Source organism: Nycticebus coucang, chromosome 8 (assembly GCF_027406575.1).
Source record: "Nycticebus coucang isolate mNycCou1 chromosome 8, mNycCou1.pri, whole genome shotgun sequence".
NCBI lineage: Eukaryota > Metazoa > Chordata > Mammalia > Primates > Lorisidae > Nycticebus > Nycticebus coucang.
In genome coordinates this window covers 73,872,938-73,891,578 of record NC_069787.1, presented here as the reverse complement: position 1 = coordinate 73,891,578, position 18,641 = coordinate 73,872,938, and the positions used below count along the sequence as shown (strand labels likewise).

The 18,641-nt window shown below is 36.2% G+C and overlaps 1 protein-coding gene across 10 annotated transcripts in view; it reads right to left on the bottom strand.

The window, feature by feature from the left end:
* Positions 1–18,641, bottom strand: part of RBMS3 (RNA binding motif single stranded interacting protein 3) — a 793,177-nt gene that overhangs the window by 104,614 nt on the left and 669,922 nt on the right. The gene's annotated exons all lie outside the window — the stretch shown is intronic.

The following is an 18,641-nucleotide window of genomic DNA, read 5'->3' as shown; positions in this document are numbered from 1 at the left end:
AGCCTTGATTATTCTCCGGCCCATCTTCCTCTCTTAACTTTATTGTATTTTCCAGGAGTGTGGGGTATTTACAGAATGTTCACATATGTCCTTCTGTATGGGGCATGTACCAAAGGTTCACATGTGTCCTCTAAGGTTCTTATCAAATACTACATTCTGGGGAAGGTGTCTCACATCGGATCCAGACTACTGGTCATTTTGCCCCTCTTTTCCTTCATGACATTTTGCACACTTGTTTATCATAATCATACTTTATTTGTCCCCTGGATTCTAAGTCCACTGGTATCATTTCAAAATATTAAACATTTATATTTTAATGGACGTGCAGCCTTGTACAATGTCACGAAACAGGTGCTTGGTTAGTAGTACTGAAGCAGTGCACGCTCCATCAGTGAGGGCTCTTGTTACATTAATGGGATGCAGAATCATCTCAGCATCCCCATGCTCTAACTGGACATGAAGACTCAGTTCAGATAATAGAAACACTCTCTTGATTGGACTAAACATGGACTTAAAAGATCCACCCATCCACTTTTTCTGATTTTGTTTAAAAGTGTCTCTGTCTGATCACTGCCAGCTTGACCTTCTTGCCATTTGGGCTTCTGAGAACCACATGCCACCCAACTTTAATGTTGGAGTTCACTACCTGATTTCCATCAGGTGGAAGAATTCCATATAATCAAATAAGTGATGCAAATTGTTCTTTACATATTACAGCCAATGTACACTGCCACAAATGTAGTTTAAACTATTTTTATCAGGGATTTCCTTGTGCCATGAACTGTTTTGGTATTTATATGTTTGCCTAAAATACTCGTCAAACCTCAGCATATGATAAGAGAATTTCTTTATTCACTTATATAGTAATACCTTTGTATTTATTCAAGTAGATTTTCAATTTACAGAAGGTTCAAATGCACATCAGATGTAGTGTTCCGGATCACTCTTCTTCCAAACGATAAAGCAAACAGGGTTCCCAGCAGATATCTGAAATTTATGGGCCCTAGCTTTTGCCTGGTAAAATGTTTATCTGGCTTTTACTAGCCCTCAGAACAGTGAGCTGTCATAAAGGTCCTCATTAAAAACTTCTCCTCACTGACAAATAGACCAAAAGACCTGGTGGCAAATCATTTTCAAGGTTTGCAGAATTCCATTGGTGAATGGACCTGGGAAGTCATTTCTGAAACCACAGAGGTGATCAACAGAAAAAGCTGCCTGTTATCTTACTTATGGCCATTGTTTATAGTCCAAATTGCCTAAATATGTCACAAGGCACTTCAATTCTGGCAATTACTTGGAAAGTAGCTATTGCTTGTCCTGCAATTTGCTACAAAATGCACTTTATTTTGTGGCCCCTCAGAGGACATTTCTGGGCCATATTTTTTTTTCTAAGACATTTTTAGGAATTTGGTTTGAACTGGCAACTCAGTTAGACTTAAGGAATATGGGCGTGAAGTCATGACCCTGTTAGGAACTAACTTATTGCTTTTAAAGTACACTTTCTATTAGGATTATTGTTACTAATATGTCTCACACTCAGTATAAAACCTATCAAAGACATGTTTTCTCATCTAAGGCTGAAATTAAGTATGTCCTGGTGGAATGAGTTTATCCTGAGGTTAAAACGTACACATGAGCCTCCAAACAAGATATATGCTAGGCTTTCAAAGATTTTAGTTAATGTCTTTGAAGTTGTACACATGAGATGAAAGATAACTTTTTTTTTTTTGAGACAGAGACTCTGTGCCCTGAGTAGAGACTTGTGGCATCCTAGCTCACAGCAACCTCAAACTCTTGGGCTCAGGCAATCTCCTTGCCTCAGGTTCTGAGTAGCTGGAACCATAGGTGCCCACCACAATGCCTGGCTACTTTTTCTATTTTTAGTAGAGACAGGGTCTTCCTTTTTGCTCAGGCTGGCCTCAAGTCCTGTGTTCAGCCAATCCTTGCCTTGGGCTCCCAGAGTGTTAGGATTACAGGTGTGAGATATTGTGCCTGGCCAAAGACAGCTTTTTGCTGTTATTCTTCATTGTACTTCCCATTTGTTGTAGGATTTGTGCGATCGACTTAGTTGCATGTTTTATTCCACAGGGATATTATTGTCATTGCTCCTAGACAGTAATACTGTGTGAGTAATTTTAATGTTTTTATTTAAACTCTTCAGTATCTTTTTCCTCAAAGTGTGGCCTGATGCCAGATAGTATCCACTGGGAGCTTCGGAGAATCTCCCCTAGTGCAGTCCCATTGCATCAGAGTCCCCATTTCGAACAGAGCCCTAGGTGAGTCATACTTTGCTCTACGTTTTGTCTGCCATAACTGAGTGAATCTTCTATTGTGTTGCTTCTAAAGAGATTCTTGGATGGATTCTTAACCACTCTTTTAAATTCCATTTTTAGTTTTTGCTTGAGGGCCATATAGCTTGAAAACACATTAGTGTTATTAATATGTCTCCTTGTTATAACCATAGACAGCCAGGAAAATATAGTGTCTCAATTGTCTCTATAGGATTACTGCTCTTATCCATAAAATCTCCCTTATAAAAAAAAGTCCCTTTCTTTTCCCATGATATGTCTTCATGGCAACCTTCATGCTGAAACCTCCATTCATTCCGAGCAACATTACCTGCTTCGTCAGTGAGTTAGAAATAGGTATTACAGCCAAGTATTAAAAGAGATGCTATGTGCATTGTAAATAGTAAGAGTCAGCATCTAAATTATTTTGGTTAACTTTATATACATACCCTAAAAATAAGGGGTTAGTAAAGTGTCAGAGTAAAATTCCCAAATATTACTCCTTATAAGGACCCAGTGAAATGAGTGCAAAGTCAAAGTCTTTTAAAGTTCTTCCTTACCCTGGCCTTTGTCTTGACCAACTGCTCACTGAATATAGAATCTCATGTATCTCAAAATAGCCATGTTCCATTTGAAATATTTTCCTTCTCTTTCATCCTGAGATCTTATTCATTCTTCTTTGTTTGATTCTTGGAATAATACAGAAACTTCCAGATCATCCTTACCATTTCCTTCTCCCTTGTCCCCTGACAACAACCCAATAATTAAGTCCTATCAATGTGACATAATAAATGTCTCCAAGTCTGCTTTCTATTCTTTTTAAGATTGCTCATCACGGTGAATCCAGTTACTTACTCTGGTGTGCCTCTGTCATTCATGTATGTAGACGTTTATTTTTGAATACTCTCTCCGTATGTCATTAGGTCCCCACAAAGAGAATCATTCCTTTTCAATGTAGAAATAGGAGAAAAAAAAAAAACAATAAACAAAAAAACTCTGTGTTTCTTAGATCCTCTTGCAGTTGGATATAGATTTGTGACTTCTAAAAATCAGAACCCTCAGCAAGGGAATTAGAATTGAAAGACTCTGTATCTCCACTCTGCTGGCCAGGTGGTGACAAAACTAGCACAGATCCTGAGTCTGTGGCAGTGATGGCCATTTCCTCACCAGAGCAGAAGGGTGTGGTTTGGGAATAGTAGTAACAGTTGTACCCCTTTGGTCACATAAAAGAGGATCAAGAATTTTAGTGTCCATGAATATTCAACATTTACTTGAGATCAGAAGAAAGCTTCCTCTTTCCATAGCGACTATACAAGATAAAAATATATGGTGGTTTGATTGTTTTTATTTTCAAAGGTAGGGTAACAAGCTAAACTAAGATTCTATCAAAAGAATTCACTAAGATATTTTTATTATTTATTACTCCCCCTTCAATGGAAACAAATACGATTTTATGTCTACTGACTGGTATTTACGTTTTGAAGTGTTTATCATCATATGGCCTTGATGACATACCATTTTTTATTACATTTCAAAACCTCTGTAAAAAATAACATATGCCTACAAATACATTCATAGTAAACTTACTGCAAAAATACTTTTTCTGATCTCTCAGCTTCCAGCCAAAGTTATAGTGCTGAATTAAACTTAACCAAGAAAGAAATACTCAAAACCAGATTTTTCTCCTCGACTTTTATTTCTTTTTCTCCTTCTTCTTTTTTTTTTTTAATTAGCACTCCTTTCCTTTTCTCATAGATTACAAATGGGACAGGACTGGAAATGAACGTTCAGCATAATCAGATGATTTAACTAACATCAGAGATTTTCAACATACACTTTTGCTTTATTTCATGCAAGAGCAAGCCTGAAGCCATCTGCCTGCCAACAGCTACATCTTTCATTCTCATTATGGAGACAGAACCCCCACCTCATCATTAAAACACAGTCTTCAAAGGCACACTGTTTTTGCTTATTCCCGTTGTGACAGATGTTTTATATCATTTATCTCCACGTACTGGCTCATCTGTAATGGACGGCCCACTCTTGCAGCCAGCTGTGGAAATAGCTCCATTGTCATCTGTGGCCACTCTCATTCCATTCCTCTGACCTCACCAAAGACCACATCCAAGAGCATGAAAAACAAACAGCCCTGATAACTCCCTTGAAAATATTTCCAGGGCAGGAGGTAGGCTCCCTTTAAACAACACTTCTTTACAGAGTATGTAACAAAAGAGAGGCAAGCTTATTTGAAACCCCCAAATGTTGTCAAGCTAGCCAAGTGAGGTAATCCCTAGATTAAGGAATAATGAAGCAATAACAACTGTGCGCATGATTCAGCTGAAAACATCTGCTTGACTCAGTAACACTTCAATTAGGGGAATATGCATCAGTCAATCATTTCTTTTCTTTTGATTGTATAAAGTTTCCACAAGGAAATGTTTACACTGCCAACCCATCCAGCTCTTTTAAATACTATGAAGAGACTATAACACATTTCTTAAACAGATAGAAAATCAACCCAAATTTCTCTCTGGTAGAATTATACCCTGACATAAGGATATATTTTTAGAAACAAAAATTAATCTGTTTTTAAAGAAGTCTATCTTGGCTTGCTTGAAATTAATGAAACAAAATTTTATTGGCAGCAATTACGTCACCTTCAGATATTGCTAGACCTACTCAAATTATAGTGACAAACTGTGTACAATGTTAGAGCCTCAATAACTGGCTAAAAGATTTTTTGATCATATATAGTGTTTAAAAACAAGAACATTCACTAATTTATCCATTCACTATACTGAGTGGCTATCTGTATTTTGTCTTGCTCTGAAAGAACTGAGAGTCAACTTAAGAGTTAAATAACTTGTTCTATAACAGAACAAGTTTCAAAAATGTAATACAAACAAAGTAATCATGGAGATTAATATTTTTCACAGAAGCAATCATCATTGGCAGTATCCTGTTAATTTCTGTCTTTTACTCATATCTCAAATTTTGGCTGGCTGATGATTACACTCATCTCCTGGGGTCACAGCTAAGCCCCACAACTTGTGCCTCTTCAGAGAAGTTAAGCCATTATCTATGTTGAAGAAACCCACACAGTTTCTTTTTTTTTGCTTCAGTAGGAGCTGAGGGTCCCCAGAAAATAGTGCAAAGTGACCAAGCACCAGGTTGAAAATAGATTGTAAAAAGGAAATACCTTTAAAAAATGAGAAATAATTGTAGACATACCATATTGTATTTTTAAAAAATGATTTGATTGTTACCTTAGTTAGCAAAATCAAAGTCTCAAGGGATAAATGATTCATCTCCAAAAAAGAGTTAACAATAATTACATGTGTCTAATTTCTGGTGTCAATCACAGCTCATCCTGGGGAGACGCTTCTTTTTTAAACTTTCAGATTAATATGAGGATACAAATGATTAGGTTACACTGTTCCCACTGGTTAGATAAAGTGCAAGCCCTTCATGCAGGAGGTGAGCCATATACCTCACAATGCACCTGTTAGGTGAGACCTCTCTTTCTCCTTCTTTCTGTTCAGTGTCGTCCTACTTGTTAAGTGATGGGTAATGCCACTCCTCTTGACAGTTTTGCTATACTCCAAAACAGCCCTTCAATTGTTATCATTTAACATTTGCATGGCAGTGGTAGTAAACACATCTAACCCACACATTCTGAGTGGCTGCCTGTTCTGACATTAGTAGGTATTTTGAAAGATTACAAAAACCAAAAAGTCCAATAATAATAGTTTCATCACAGGATAGGCTGAACAAATATTAATATCTAACGGCCTTGATATAAAGATATCTTTTTCAAAAATTACTTTTATCCAATGTCCCCGAATGTACAAAATTAAAAATAATATAATTAAAATGGTTCATAAAGCTTCCATGATTTTTTAAATAATGATTTCTTTTGTGTATATTCAGTAGGGGCCTTAATGAATCAGGAAATCAATTATCAAAGTTAAAAAAAAATTATATTCCAAGAATAGATGTACCTAAGAAAGAATGATTGTACCCCATCCAAGTTGGTACACCTTTAGTGAGGACTTGGATGGGGAAACAATCTTCTTAGAATACTGTTTTTTGAATAAAGGTAGTAGTATGCAAGCTATTTAGAAAAAGAGAACAGTTTTTATTTACAGAGGGTTTTTGAAAACAACAACAAAAATGCTATGCTTCATCTGGCATTGTTTCTAGCATCTACATTGTGAAGGCCAGGAATAATATTTGCCAATTTACCCACACTACACAATTTTTAAGAGTCAGAGTACCTGTGAGCCTCTTAGATTTCCAGTTTATACACATAAGAGGAGCAGGAAATCTGATCAATTTTCAAATATCAAAAATTACAAGAGAAAATGAATGGCAATTTGCATTTCTTTTTTTTTTTTTTTTTTGGTAGAGACAAGAGTTTCACTTTATCGCCCTCAGTAGAGAGCTGTGGGGTCACACAACTCACAGCAACCTCCAGCTCCTGGGCTTAGGCTATTCTCTTGCCTCAGCCTCCCAAGAAGATGGGATTACAGGTGCCCACCACAACGCACAGCTTTTTTTTTGTTGCTGTTCATCAGGGGCCGGGTTTGAACTCGCCACCCTCGTTATGTGGGGCCAGGGCCCTACTCACTGAGCCACAGGTGCCACCCAATATTCATTTCATTTTATTTGGTCTCATTTACCTTTTTCATCTGCTTTGATTTTAACGGCATGTGGCTAATTTTCAGCAGGTCAGCGAGAATCTTGCTTCTTGTTACCAGTACACATGACCTTGCTCATGAATGAGAACTCTAGAAGTCATGGGACATTTTCCCCATAGGTACATTAAAAACTTAGAGCTGTCAATAATGGAACAACTGGCTTTTCTGAGGAGTTCTGGAGTTAACATTCTAACATCTTATTACACCAACAAAATTATTCCATAATTATTTTCCTTAGCACCTGGGTGTACGGAAAAGCAAGAAGACCATTAGGTAAACAATGAGGGAGCAAAATTTGTGAATCGAATGACAAAAAGTTTACAGTCTCCACAGCTTAACGAAGCAGATGTAGCTTCCACAGGCAGTGACCTGAGCATTGTGCAGCCTGGAGAGGGGGCTTTATTTCATCAGGAAGTGGAACCTGCAGCTATCGAGAATTTCTGGCCCCAGAAGGTGATTCCGGGTGGGATTTCGTTGGGCTACATTCTGCAGGTGCTCCAAATCTTAAAATAAAATTGTACAAGAGAGAGAAATCATCAAAATTTGTATGTTTTGATTATAACTGCCAAGAGACCAGGAATTTCAATGAGAACGCAGAGGGACAAAAATTATAGCTGGGGTTAGCAAATGTAGCAATTATTGACTCCACAAACTACATTAAACAACCAGTATACACCCCTGTATACCAAGTAGCAATGGAGTCCTGGATGCATTGAACTTCTGCAGCTCTGATCAGTGCATTTTTTACCCCAGGAACATTTCATTCCTCTTCTTCCTTCTACAAGAAATCTTATATTTATCTAGAAGGCTCTTGATTTCTCCAGCCCTTTGTTTCCTTGGAAAAGATGCTGCAGTCCCCCATGCCTCAGATTTGGTAAGCCAATATTGATTTTTATCTCCCAACAGGAATGGGCTGGTACCTATCATTGTTTTTAACTTGGTCAGAAGCAGGTGAATAAGACCCACTGGATGTGTTTCTGTAGAACTAAAATATCTGTGTTTGGCAAATTATTTCCAATGTTGTTACATAAGCAAAACTCCTAAAGAGTCCAAAATTAATTAGAAAAAATCCTGAAAAACAAGTAGAAAATGTTCTATCTTTATTAATAATTTTGTCCTCATTTTTATAATAACATGAGCCTCTATGAAAGAAAAATATAACCTTTTTTGTTTTTAAGAGTAATTTAATTTTTACTTTACCAAATAGATAATATCTAAAATAAAGAACATAAAAAACATCATTCCTTTAGGAGAAATTGTTCTTTCCTTTGAGAAAGTAGTCAATTTGGTTTTAATTCAGAACTTCTTGATCTTTTTTACTTAATATGTGGAGTTTTGAAAAAAAATCTCGTCTTCAACAGCAACATGAAATCAAATTTGTTAAATAAAATTAATTACATGCTATGATAATAAACTATCTTGTGTGTGGGAAGTTGAAAAGAAATTTAGCATATAGTTTTAGACAGTTCTCTAATGAGCACAGGGTCAAAAAAATAAAGTGACACATTTTTTACATTGTACTTCCACAAAATTTTTTCATAGTTATTTAATCTACCTGTTTTAAATGCAAGCAGTGTCATTAATTTGATAACCTGAAGTATCTCTACAATATTCATAATATTAATGGGGGCCATTTTTCATCATTATGCAAATTAAAAAATAGTTATATTTACCTCAGACATATCATCCTGAATTGCATAATTTTGAGACAAAAAATTAAATTTTGATACTGTTTGGATGAATGTGTCTGTCAAAATCAAAAGTTTTAGCTAAATCATAAAACTCCTTTTCACTGAAGTATAAAGGTGGGATTGGTAAAAGATTAAAAATATCTTATGTTGACCTAACTGGCATTAATGGACACAGATAACGTATCACTATTTTATATTCTATGTATAGAGGGACCCAATCATAATATTTTTTACTAATATTTCAACTTGATTTACTCTAGATTAACGTATATAACCTGAAATATCAAAATTTACTGAAGAACCAAGCTAGACGCAATGGAGCAGAATCGGTGTTAACTGGATTGAAACACACCTGTCTTAGCTGGGCCACCATTCCTTGCAATATTAGAAATGCCAATTAACCTCCTGATCCTCATTTTCTTTATCCATAAAAAACATTATTTCATAATATTCAGATCTATCTTTTGTCATAGCTTATATAATATTACATAAAAATCTTATAAGAAGCAGAGTGAAGGATGTCTCTGAACAGGCAGAACATTATTCCTAACAGAAGACTTCGCATCTATAGACCAATGCACTCATTTGCTGATGCCTGCAATTTCTGAGAAGGTTAACAAACTTTTTATTACTAAGTAATAGAAAAATAAAAGAGGTCGATACTGGAGTCCTTTGATAACCTCGCTCAAACCAAGATGCTAATGACCAGATCAAATCTTCAAGGAGAAGTTTGAGAGGAGCACTTACTCTGTTCATTTAGTTAGGGTGGCAGGCTGTTTTCTATTCTTTCTAATCTTTCTAACGCTCACACACATGTATGTGCGCGCACACATACACATTCTAAGTCACAGCCCACTACAACATGAGATCGGAGTCTCATGCATCTTTCTTTAATAGACCTTATGACAAGTTTAATTTCTTAGTCTTGAAAACGCTGACGTGATTTCTCTCTCTCAGTTTTAGTACATTGTAGTTTCTCAAGGATAAAGACTATACTGTACCTAATTTTCTCTCCACTATATCCCTGAATTCAGAACAGTACATATGTCTGGGTTCTCTGTAAATAGCCTTTCAACACAAAAGCAAAAAAGAGGAAGAATGAGCTTTTAGACATCCAAATGTTCTACAGAAATGACATCACTGAGCAGGAAGAGAGAATATTGGAAACAGTGGCTGAGATTCCCAAATGCAAATAATAACTGCTTGATATTTTTACCAAAATTTGTCTTTAAATACTTTAGACCATTTGTCAATGTATTTAATTACCTATTATTTTTTTCCCCGCTGAAATTTAAGTTCACTAATGAAAAATCCTTGTTTCATTCGGTTTTGTATTCCAAGTGCCTGAAATGGGAGTATGGCAGTGCCTGGCACATAGCAGACCCCCAATAATGTTTGTTGAATAAAGGAAGGAAGAAAAGAAGGAAGGAAGGAAGGAAGGAAGGGAGGGAGAGAAGGAGGAGGGATTCTGGTTTCACTTTTCCAATAAGTTGACTGGGACTTAAAAACAATTTAGCATTTTTACTATTTAAACAAATAACCTGGAAAAGAATATTAACTTTAGCATTTCTGACATTCTTCCAAGGTCCAGACAATAGAAGTTTTATTGAATCTACTGAAAATCTCTCAGAAATTAATTAATTACATAATAATTATAATCTGTAGCTCTTGAACCTTCTTTGAGAGGATTCTTACATACCTTGAGATTAATAAACTTTAAAACACATTTTCCCCCTAAGGAATATTTTTAATTTTCAAATGCATATATATTTTTCTGGAAATATAACCTTCATGTTTCTGATTCACTTATACGTGCTGCATTCTGTCACAATTTTGGTTAGATTGATATGAAAATTAACAGGCTATTTAACACACACACTTAACTTGCTATAAGTTAAGTTTTCTTTTTTTTTTTTTATTAAATCATAGCTGTGTTAGCAATGCAAGGAATATCTAACTGCTTTCAGAGAGGTTCAAAATTCTGAGGACTTTTTAAAAAAAATATGGAAAGAAAGTATATGCTCTCCAATGGATATTCACTCAAGATTGTTAAATTCAAGAGGAGCTATACCTCAAGCAAAAGTATGAGGTGATTTAGTAGTTGTGTAGTGAATTGAATCCATATAAGATCAAAAGTAAATGGAGAGAGAGAGAAGGAAAGAAAGTGTATCAGAGCGTAAAGGGATGTGAGTAAAAGTAGGACTTTCCTTCTTGCATAATTTTGACTTTGCTAGGAAATCGATACTGTAACAATTTATTTCATTTTCTAGGACAGTTGTAAGAAGAAATTGTGTCAGCCAGAACACTTCTCATCATATTCCCAGCCATGTGTAATAGAAATGGACATGATCTAATGATTGGACCATTCTGATTTACGGGGGACTGTCTACATAACTTCATAAGCAGGGGTGATTGCTGCTAACAGGGCTGCCTTGCCCAATCATTACAAATCAGAAATACTGGGAACACATCCTAGTCCAGCTCAAGAGAAAAGACTCCTGGTACATGCTTTTGCATTAGAAGTTTGTTCCAGGTACAGAATTAAGAGTCTTATTTTTTTTTCCTTTGTCAGAATTACAAAAGTAAAAACAACAACAACAAAAAAGACAAATTCTTTGATACTGGTTCAGACGTCAGTAATTAGATGAGACAGATTAAAGGTCTATACATATTTGAAATGTTTCATCTCTTTGTATTACAGGTAATAGTGCACTAAAAGGCCCTCCTGCTGATTGTCTGTCAATGAATAGTCACTCCTGACAATTTCAGAACGAACCTTATGTTTAGAAAAAGACATGAAGAATTGTTAAATCTTCCAGGCCACAGTCCAATTTGTAAACACTTACCCTGAGATATGGCATACAGTTGAGGAGTCTTAAGAAACTTACTTTTAAACATCCGTTCTTTAAAATATCAAATAGAATGGAGCGTGAACACCAGGTTAAAGCATGCATAAAATACTCAGGGCATGGAAACTCCCCAGGAAAACAGGATGTTCTTCAATAATTTAGTTCTCACATTTCCCCTATGTCACTTTTTCAAGTTGTCCATTCGAAACACAGGAATTAGTGAGTCACCCTGAGCTCACACTTCCACGATCAGTTAAAAGCGATTCTTATTATCCACATCAACTATAACGTTAGAGAAAAATATGGTTTTAAGCCACAAGGGCCAAAGATGGGATTATCCTTCAAAGCCTGAAAAATAATCTACCTTTGTCAATAAAGCAGAAGAAATAAAAAAAAATTTAAGAACATGAAGAGAGACTGCTTTATAGCCGGTGGGAACCCTCAAGTGGTAACAGGGTCTGGTTTATAAATTCCTACATTCACAGTGACTAACACTGAGATAAATAAATCTAAACAAGATAAAAATAAATAAATAAATAAACAGAGACCTCTTAAATGTTTGCCCGGGTTTGACAAAGGAGCTGACTGCTGTCTTGGTTTGTACCAGGCAGGGGCTTGTGGCTCTGCTTCTCAAATTATACTGCTCTTCCTCCCTCTGAGTTGATAAATAGAGAGGAAAGGCAACTTAATAAAAAGAAAAAAGTCTTCCCAAAATGTAATGCAGGATTGAGATGAAGTAGTTTTTTATTAGAATACATGACAGGTTGGGTGTGGTGCCTCATGCCTGTAATCCCAGTACTTTGGGAGGCCGAGGATGTGGATTGCTTGAGCTCAGGAGTTCGAGAGCAGCCTCAGTAAAAGTGAGACCCTCATCTGTACTAAAAATAGAATAGCTGGGCATTGTGGCAGGCACCTGTAGTCCCTGCTACTTGGGAGGCTGAGGCAAGAGGATCACTTGAGCCTGGGAGTTTGAGGTTGCTTGCTGTGGGCTATGATGCCACAGGCACTCTACAAAGGCCAACAAAGTGAGACTCTGTCTCAGGAAAAAGAAAAATAGCATACATGACAATTTCTGAAACCATGATAGCAACTGCTAGATTTCAAAGGAGGTTATAATTGTATTATGGCCCTTAAGATTTCATCTAATATGGAGTGTCTTTCTCTATTTTCTAACTCATCACTGTGACCAGCTCCCTAAGTGGAAACATCGGGTATATACATATTTAGTAGATTCAAGAAATATGTGTAATATATAATGCATAATTAGCCATAAAACGATGGCTGTGAGAAACAGCGTAATTGCATTGCTCGTGATCTTGTTTGCAAGGCACATGAGTGCACGCTGGATTTAGTGTACATGGACTAGTACACTTAAGGGAATGTTATCATGAGCATATTATTTCATGTTTTTAAGTCTAAGAGCTATTATATAGATCAAGCTTAGTAATTATCATGAAAAGTAAAAGGGTTAGTATAAATTCCGTATATTCTCTCCCAAAGAAATAAAGGACTCCCAAACTGCCACTTTTGAGTACCAAACTTGAATTCCAAGCTAGGTATTAAAAATCCTTAGCTAGCCTCACAAACTCGATATGCCCCAAAGGAACTCTACCCCTGACCCTGAATGCCTTCTTTCTCTTACGCATCCTCAGTCAAAGGACATCACTTTCTACTCAGCCTCCTCAGCTGGATGGGCTAGCGTCAGTTTTGACTCACGCACTCTTTGTATCCCCAAAGTCTCACTTTGTTGGCCTTAGTTTTTCTAGTTCGCCTTCTTTGTAACTCATTCTAATTTATACCATGAATCTCAACAGTGTTCGGTCTTTTCAGGGAGGAGGGTATCATGTGGGTGGAACTCTGAGCATCCTCCTCTAAGCACATGTTTGTGGTCTACATAGGTCAGTGTTTTGATTGAATAATATCTGTAATGAAGATTGACCTATGTGAACAATAATGTGCACACAGCATCCATCAATCCATGTAGAATATAAACGATCCCTTCAAAGAAATTTCACATACGCATCACAGAAAGTTAGAAAGAGACACATTGGAGTATAAAATTAGAATCTAAGGATTTATGCGTGTGGCATGGAACAAAAACTTGGCAGCATAAGGATTTTCAGTATTGATTGAAAATACAGATACAAGACGGAGGAAATAAAAGGCTTTATAGGAAAGTAAGAATTGATTTTTAATATACAACATTGTTATGCAGAAATGGTTCTAATGTGTATCGATTAGAAACCCTTTAAGGATAACTCTTTGATTAAAGGTCTCTCTTCTGAATAAAAGTTTTAAGACTATGATTCAGAATGCAAGTTGATAATAGGCTGATTTCTTCTGTGCTACTTAAGAATTAAAAATGCAAGAGCACAATGTTCTTTTAAACATGAATAAGAACTAATCCTCTTTCTTGGAATTTGTTTTCAGTTTTCTCAGCTTGTTCTTAGTATTTCTCTCTCATATTGTGCAATGAATTTATAGTTAAGTGCTACATAAAGGGACAAGCACTACCCTAAGTTTCAACAACATTACACATAAACAGTGTGATGTTAATTGAACTACTTGCATATCTTCCTGACAAAGTCAGCAAGAAGGTAAGTTTTCCCTGCTGATGATGTGGTTTTGCTGTCACTTCTCCAATGCAACTTTCAGAGTCAGCTGAACTTGTGTAATTACTGTAAGATAGAATGCCTTAATATCAGCTATCTCTGAAGCCAAATCATCAGTTTATGCAAATACTCTAAATTTCTCATGGTACATATCAAACTATTTTATTCTATCAGCTCAGTTTGTGACCAAGGAGTACAGTTTATGCCTGACTCATCATGGCGAGCACAGCAGGATCTAGTACTACTGAGAGTCCCAAGTACTCCGTGAGCCACAGAATCGTGAGGGCTGACTATTCTCTCATCTGCTGTCGATATTTCAGGTGAAATTTGCCTCCTGAACGTTCAGAGGCACAGAACTATGGGATCTCAGTGGAGTACATATTCAAGCTCTCTGAAAGCTCTAAAGATTTATTATTCCAAAGGAAATTCTGGCACAAGCTGGACAATCTTGCAGTCCCTTCCACAAGAAGGTAAAATAGCCTTCGCCTAGATGATACTATTAAGTTCGGATGCTGTAATTTTAAGAAAATGTTGTCTGAGATCAAGAAAATTTGAAATACCACATACGCCAAACATTCACCAATGACGAAGTGTCGTTTTCCTGTCAATCTGGGTCATAAGAAACTTATGTACCTAAAGAATATTAATTTAGCTGTTCTATACATTTCTTCACAAAATTGGAAGTTAAAATTTGTTTGGCTTTTATTGAGAGTTAATAACAAAAACTGATCACAAGAAAATAAATATTTCTTTCTACATATATAACTGCCATTTAAAACACTGGAGTGTCTTCTCTCTCTACTTTCCCCTTACCTAACAAATGCCATCAGTGTAACCTGGTCTCTTGTACCCTCAATGAATCCCCAATAATAAATAAAATAAATAAATAAATAAAAATAAAACATTAGAGTGAGAGATAACATTATACCATTATAACTTGTTTCTAAAATATAGTAAAAAATGTCCTCTCTAGGGACATCATATACGCTCCTTTATACCAGAGAATAGAACAAGTCATTTTTAAAAGCTATTTTGGCTTTGACTTCTGAAAACTCAGATAAAATTTAAATACTCCATTGTTGTGACTTTCCATAATTTAAACTTCTAATAAATTTATTTCCTCTGCTATATGACTTCTGTTCCTCCTTCTTAATTTAACTTTTTGAATGTGTCTTTAATTGTAGCTTAAAGACAGCTACTTTCTAAGAGTAAAAAATGTCAGATTTTTTCTTATTCATTCACCTTGGGTCTGATGAGGGTGATATATATCTCTTTTCATTCAAATGCATATCGGTACCTACAAAGAGGGTTTCTGATAGAAAATTAGCTCACACAGGCAGTAGAACTACATTTGTTCTTGTATCACAAGTACAAATTTTTTCAAACTGATTTTTTAGTCAGCCAAATACGAGTGTTCCCTACCTTATAGTGTAAATAAAGGCTTTCACTTGTTTTAACTAATAGATCTAATAATTTTTCAGATTTTTAGGAAAGAAAACAAATAATGAATAAGAGTGGAAGAGAATAATCTTTGTTCGCTCCAGCCTTTACCTGTAATGATCAAACCTGGCCAGCAGGGGCATCAATGTATTGCAAACACTGCATTGGAGAGCTCCGTCATGAGCACACAAGATCTTTTCTTTTTTTTTTTTTTATTGTTAAATCATAGCTGCGTACATTAGTGCAATCAAGGGGTACAATGTGCTGGTTTCATATACAATCTGAAATATTCTCATCAAACTGTTCAACGTAGCCCTCATGGCATTTTCTTAGTTATTGTATGCAGACATTTGTATTCTGCCTTTAGTAAGTTTTGCCAGTACCCATTCTAAGATGCACTGTAGGTGTGGCCCCACCCATTACCCTCCCTCCACCTAACCTCCCCCCTCCCTTCCCCTTCCTTTACCTCTTTCATGTCTACATGGATGGAACTGGAACATATTCTTCTTAGCAAAGTATCTCAGGAATGGAAGAAAAAGTATCCAATGTACTCAGCCCTACTATGAAGCTAAATTATAGCCTTCACATGAAGGCTATAACCCAACTATAGCACAAGACTATGAGGAAAGGGATACAAGATCTTTAAAACTATTTCTAGATTTCTCAGTAAGTGTGGGAAAGCAGAGATGAAGGAACAAATAGACTTAATGAACAACACAGTTGCTTACGTTGATATAAACACATCTGTGGTCAAAAAGCAATTAGACGTGAACATAAGAGAAATTTTTCTAAGTTGTTTTTTAACAAACCTGCTTATTGAAGATCACAATATTTATTACATTTATAAGACAAATTTGATATCAGGACCAATTTCCTTATTATGTGGGTTTAGGTTCAAAGAAGATGCACACATCTTTACTTTCCTCGGAAACCTGTGTCAGTATCTTTGTCTAACAGCACCTGGAAAGTTGTTTCAGTACTTAACAAGGCAGAGATAGTTATGGAGTGGTACCTATCTTCAAATATTTATTTAGTACCTATGCTGTGTAAGGAACACAATGGAAAGGGAGAGATCCTGTAAATTATATGTGATAAAATCTAAAATAATAAAAGTATACTTCAGTGGGGAAAGAATAACTAGTCATGTCTTCTATCTTCTGTTTGTCTGGCCATCAATCCATGCACATATACTATCCATCTTCCATCCATTCATCCCTCCATTCTCCTATCTTCTATTATGTGAATATAACCCGATCAACTTATTTTTCTTATATGATTAATTATTATCTCTAAAAACTATTCCCAAAGAAGAAATTTTTTTAATTTCCTAATTGAGATGGCATCCCTGGAGAATGTTTCCCAAAGTAATCTAACTACACGGGGGAAAAAAAATAAAACCCTTGTATAGACATAAGTTTTGATGTTTTTCTTCAAAGTGTCAATCTTCTTAACTTAGCTGGGACACATCTGATTACAGTCAGGCACTGAGACATGAATGAAAGGGACAACAGCCCTATCTGAGAGGTAAGTGATATTTTCCCTGTGTATCTGTTGATAGCCAGAAGCATCTGGTAGCCTATAGAATACTTTGGCCTTTTTTAGATTCTCACTGGCAATAACACATGGTGGACAGACCAAGGCCTGGGTATAACCTAGTTTTTTCCTACTTACATACTTTGCACATATTATACGTTAATGGTAAACCATGGATAAATTATAATTATTTATTTCCTGACAGAGAAGATGATCATGAGGGAAAGAAATTGTATTAGAACAAGGGGAAAAAGTAAGTTTCATTTCTACTTTTTTTTTTTTTCAGACAGGGTCTCATTCTCTTGTCTAGGCTAGAGTGCAGTGGTGTCATCATAGTTCACTGCAATCTCCAAATCCTGGGCTTAAGCTACACTCTTGACTCAGTCTCCCACGGAGCTGTGACTACAGGTGTGCACCACCACATCTGGTTAATTTTACTATTTTTATGTAGACAGAGAGTTTTGTTTTGTTACTTAGGCTGGTCTTGAACTCCTGGGCTCCAGCATTCCTCCCACATAAGCCTCTGAAATTGATAGGATCACAGGCATGAAACACTGTGTCTGTCCTAATTCCTACTTTTGATAAATATTCTTTTTGGACAGTAGACAAATTTGGAGGCACTTTTCTTTTCTTTGTGTTATAACTTTGGAAAACATGACTCTAAACTATATATTTTACAGTTATTAAATGAAACTAAAATAATACAGGTCTTTTTTCAAGGCATACCCAGTTCACTTATATACACACACAAACAAGAGAAAACCACACATATCATTTTTCCTTTTCTCTCTGTCATCCTTCCCCTCCCTGGTACAGCCCCCTTGGTTGACCTACAAAACCCAGGCTAGTCAACACCATTAACCATGATCTCAAGTTGCAGACAGTGCACCTTGTAGAACTAACAAAGCTATCCAGAGCTAATCTAGCAAAGTCAATCTTCAAAGCAAAATATTCTAATGACATTTAGGCAAGAAATAGAGAAGAATATCTTTTGATATTTAAGAACACTTTCACTAGTTGAATCCCTTTATGGCCATATATTTAATTAATACCCACAGATGTCATGTAACTATTATTATAAACTATTTCTAAAGTTTTAGAAATGTGTGTACACTTTATTCCAGTGGTCCCCAGCCTTTTTGGCACCATGGACCTGTTTCATGGAAGACATTTTTTCCACAGACAGTGAAAAGGAGGACCTGAGAGGAGGAGGAGCTCAATTGATGATACAAGCTATGGGGGTGAATTTAAGTACAAACGGGGCTTCACTCACTCTCACCGTCCTGCTGATCCCCTCACTATGTGTGCAGGATCGCAGCTATATGCTAATGTGTCACAAAAGAATAGGTCCCTAAACTATGTGTACCCTCACCTTCAATGCTGCCGTGATTTCATGAGGAGTTTCTGTTACCCTGACAACCTTTTTAAAATTAAATGATTTATCCTATCTCTATATGACTGGGTTGCCCTGGTAACTTGCTGTCTTCTGAAACGTCTGACACGGACTTCATTTTAGCTACGTTTTCTT